Raw genomic sequence first — 5,192 nt, 5'->3', positions numbered from 1 at the left:
GGGAAAAAAAGAAAAAAAATTGCATTTGCCTTTTTTTAATGTTCAGGGATTTTATTTTTTATTATTATTATTATTTTATGTCAAATCAATTCAGGTCCTATCACTCAGATTTATTAGCACTAAAAGAACTTTAATAATATTAAAGACAGTCATTGAATGAAAGTATCAATAATAATATACTATATAATATAATAGCTGATCAATTAAAGTATTGAAATAGATCAATTAAATAAGATACACAGAATTGAATTATTATAAATAATTGAATATACTGAATAATCCATATTAATCCATAAAATAATATGATTTCCACAACAGCAATTAGAATCAGTAAAAATGTCTGATTTACAAACATTAATGCAATAAAATAAATCAAATGGAGATGGTGGTGACATTTAGTACATTTATTTTGTGTGGCAGGCAGGGACGTATCTGGCAGCCAAGACTACACATTTCATTCTCCCAGGAAATAAGGGCAGTGCCAGTTTCTCATTTACTGCTAAATTTTGTGATTTGGTAGCGTTTTTTCCCCACAGACTTTAGAAAGAATTCTGCTGTGATACTATGTATTTTATACATTCTAGTGGAAGGTGTGATCTGTGTCTACAGATGAGATATGGACTCACTTATAAAGGAAATAACATTTAACTCTACATTCATCTTGTGCCTAAATGTTTTTGCACAGCATGACACACGGCATCACTGATGATGTCCCAGTATAGTAGAAATCATAAGATATCAATCAAATGATTGACTACACTGAACAGCATCTCAGTATTTTTCCTTATATCCCGTGTTTTCTGTAATGACATACGTGATGGTTACTATGGTGACTTGTGTGTTGTTTGCAGAGTACAATGATGATTAAGTCGTATTTGAGACAAGGTGAGACAGAAGAGGTCTCCAGCCCTCTGCAGTGGATGGATGGTGACATGAGCTCACCTGATGGCGAAACATCAGGCTCCTCACAGCGTTACGGAGCGGCGGGACTGAGCCAACAAGGCAGGGAGCGGGCAGTGAGGATGCTGAGGAGATGAGGAAGATGAAGAGGAAGGACAGCAGGATGAAATGGGTCCAAACGACGAGGGTCAAAAAAGAAGAGAATGACCAAAGCCCGGCAGGAGCGGTTTCGTGCCAGCGTATAAAGCTAACGCCAGAGAGCGCTCGCGTATGCACGGCCTGAATGATGCGCTTGAAAACCCTGCGCAGCATCATGCCCTGTCACTCCAAACCCAGAAACTGTCCAAGATTGAGACCTTACGACTGGCCCGCAATTATATCTGTGCGCTGTCTGAGGCCCTAGAGGGGGGTGTGTCCACGGAGAGCAGGGCCTTCATGGAGACGCTGTGCAAAGGTCTCTCACAACCCACCACCAACCTGGTGGCCGGCTGCCTGCAGCTGGGCCCAGGTCCCGGTGTGGGACTGAGGCCTGAAGACAGACCCGGGACTCATGGTCCAGCAGCTCTCAGTGGGGTGGTGAGCTACTCTTCACCAGGCCTGCCAAGCCCTCCTTACGGTAGTTTTGACTCTGCTCACCTCCTTCACTTAAGGGCAATGAAAGCAGGCGCATATGAAAATCACTCCTCAAATGAGTACAGTGGCGGCAGTGTCGGAACCCCTCCGTATGACAGCCCCCCTACACCGCCTCTCAGCATCAGCAACAACCTGGTACCCAAACCAGAGCTGTCGCCTCACTACCTCCCACCGCAGCAGTACTCCCCCACCCCCGTGGACCAGAATCAGAACCTGTATCACAGTCAAAATGTTTACGACTTGCACTTACAGGGGCCATATGACTCCTACCACAGCACCTCACCTGCCCCCACGACAGATAACCTCCATCTACAGGGACTAGAAGAATCAAGTGTGTCAGCCATCAATACTACCCGGATACACTCTTGATCCAAATGTTGACTGATTCTTGATGTCTGCTCTTTGGACTTTAAAAGGTACAGTGTGTAGGATTTAGGGGGTTTATGTGCAGAAATGGAATAACATTCATAACCAACTGTCACTAGTGTATTAGTACCTGCAACAATTAATTACTGCCTTTCATAAGCTTAGGAATGAGTCCTTCTTATCTACATGGAAGTGGGCCCCCTCATGGAGGCTGCCATGGTTGTATCACAAATTCAATTTAATTTATTTAGTTTATATAGTGCGGAATCACAAAAAAGCTTGCCTCAAGGTGCTTCACACAAGTAAGGTTTAACCTTACCAACCTCAAGAGCAAGCACACAGGTGATAGTGGTAAGAAAACTCTCTCAGATGATACTGAGGAAGAAACCTCAGCAGACCAAACTCAAAGGGGGTGACCCACTGTTTAGGCCATTCTAACAGTTACAAGGTTTTGTAAAGTTTTACAAAACAGAACATAACACAACAAAAGAAGATGCATTTGAGGAGACGTCCATGGAGGGTGTCCAGGCTACAGGGCAGGGGTCATCCAGCAGTGCTCATGCCATTCAGTGGGACTCTTCCCGCGGCAGAGTCCGTTCCACGTTCCGAGTCCATTTCAGAAATTATGCAGTCATCAATCCAGCCCGTGACATTGTGATGTCATCCATACCTCAGACAGAGAGAGAAAAAGCAGAATTAGTGGGCCAGAAAACTAACCCTAAGGTATAATTCATCAGCATTAAGCAACAGGAAAGCAGAGAAAATACTAAGGTGATCACCCGGCCGCTAGCCCTAAACTTCATTAACAGACCCAGAATTTAGACAAAAGTTGAGGCCGAGGCTCGCTCCTAATAGAATGAATTTAAAAGGATAGGAAGCACAGTACCATGCTATGGCAGTATGCTAGCTGTACGAAAGGGAGAATAAATGCATCTTGTGTCTGGATTTGAATGTCCAGACTTACCACTACATTGATAGCAAAAAAAAGTAGCAAAAAGGCCTTAGAAAAAGAAGAAGAATCAGTGTAGCTCCTCTACACACGGTCTGCTGGTTACTAGTGCAAGCTAACAAGTTTGAACCCCTTGTTTTTGTGAATTGGAGGCTCATACATAATGACTATCCAGCCCAGTCTCACATTTTTTTTTCGTTCTCCCGTGACGAAAATGAGTCAAATTTTCAGTGATGGGTTTTTTTTTTTAACTCACTATTCCTAACCCTACTCCTACCCCTGACCCTAACCTTAACCATAACCTAATATTACTCTTTCCCCCCACCCTAACCATAACCACCCCGACCCCCGCTTCACTTTTAATTTTGTGCAGCCATCATGGAATGAATTAGAATGAATTTGTGCTGCCGTGACAAAAATGAGGGCGCTTTTCGTTCACAATATCACAAACCAGTAGAGTTAATGTATATTTCGGGGCTCCTGAATCACGACTTGCTGTGACACCAGGTTGGACTATCACAAAAGACGGCAAAGGAACATGAACCCCATCACAAAAGAGGTGAAAATGTAACCAGAACAAACTTGATGATGGCATAATGCAGTCTGCAACCTCACCACTAGATGACACTAAATCCTACGCACTATAGCTTTAAGGGCTGAAGGATCAGCGTTTCTAAGTAGACTGCTGCTAGAAGAGCAGGAAAATAAATGTTTGTTTTCATGTGAAGACACTGTTAAGACAAAACAAAAAAATAGTTTGGAAACATAAAAAATTAAGAAGTAAGAAAGTTCCTTCAGAGTTTATATTAAGACAAATCATGTGTCAGCATCCTCATTGAACAGAGCACTTAGTTTGAAAACATGGGCTATTTTACATAAAGTATTTTATTTATTCTCTAATTAATATTGTAAATATGTACTTTTTAACAGTGTATGTTCTCAGCGTGTTATAGTTTCCTTTTGTATGTATTTGTGGTTTAGGCCTTTGATTTCTTTGTAACTTAGATTCATAGCTTTTATTTATTTCTTTTTTTTAGTGTACAGGTGCTGTTTGAGTGGCGTCTGTTTAGTTTTGCAGAGCAGAAGATGTATTTTTGAAAATGGAAAGTTCAACTGGAATAAAGTTAATGTTAACTTTAGAGGATAAAAAACATCCATGTTCAGGCAGGAATGTCTGTTTTAATTTTTGATGTAACACACACACACACACACACACACACACACACACACACACCACACACACACCACACCCACACACACACACACACACACACACACACACACACACACACACACACACACACACACACACACAATATCAGTTTTTTTTTTGTTTAACTTGCACAATGTATGTTATTAAATATTTTTAAGAAGCCAATTACTGAACTTTTTTTTTGTATCTGTAGTTAAAGATGCTAAGACAGACACACAGACAGACTCAGTTTTCTCCTGCTGGCAAATATTTCATTTTAAACAAACAATATGCATGTCAAATAACTATAATGTGGCATTATTTCAACTTAAACATATTTCAAAATAATAGTTACAATAAAGATATATTTCAGTTTTTATTCCTTGACTGTCAGAGGTTTCCATACACCAAGCTGAATGTCTCTAAAGAACAGAACAATCCAAAAGATTCCACAAACTGATGGAAATGTAAAAGCTTCTGAAGGACCATTCGGTATAACTGTGGGTTAGCTGGGGGACATCTGTCTCTATTTACGTAAAGACCCAACTGCAGAATCTTCTTGTGCCTGAGAACAGGGAAAAAATATGTAAAGAATTAAACCAAGGAGAACACAACTATGGCTCTCTACAAGGCCGGGTTCCCTCCTTAGGAGACATCTCGAAACGTTTCATTGTATACACTCCAAATACAAACAAACAAAACCCCACCCATTAGACTAACTCAGTTCAATTTTCTATGTGATTTCCATCCAATAAATGCATGTGGTCCCAACTCAAATTATATAATTTCAATGAGTTGGGGCTACATATATTTATAGGATAGAAATCCTGCTCAGTATTGAACTGTTTCTCCAATGAATTATGATACTGTAAATCTATTGTATAAAAGTAAATGAAGCTTGAGGCACCACAGACTTACATCATTGAAGAAGGAAGCCCCAACTAACAGGACTTACTACAGGAACACAAATAAGGAAGTGATGAAGGGAGTTGGAGGCATCAAATACAAAGGCAACATCACTTGACAGTCTTAAAGGAAACCATTAATCCAAAATGGACACAAACTAAAGACTTGACCTTTGTCCTGGTGATCTACTGTTAATTTTTCCTCGAGCTTTTTGCATGTGTTGTACAAGTTGGTGCATGTGAGATG

The 5,192-nt window shown here is 40.6% G+C and overlaps 1 pseudogene; it reads left to right on the top strand.

Annotated features, from left to right (window-relative positions):
- The first annotated feature begins 856 nt into the window (after positions 1-856).
- LOC117507931 lies at positions 857-1,855 on the top strand (annotated as a pseudogene).
- The last annotated feature ends 3,337 nt before the right edge of the window (positions 1,856-5,192 follow it).

Source organism: Thalassophryne amazonica, chromosome 3, assembly GCF_902500255.1.
Source record: "Thalassophryne amazonica chromosome 3, fThaAma1.1, whole genome shotgun sequence".
NCBI lineage: Eukaryota > Metazoa > Chordata > Actinopteri > Batrachoidiformes > Batrachoididae > Thalassophryne > Thalassophryne amazonica.
Note: the sequence above shows the minus strand (reverse complement) of the source record. Positions and strands in the feature narration are given on the sequence as shown.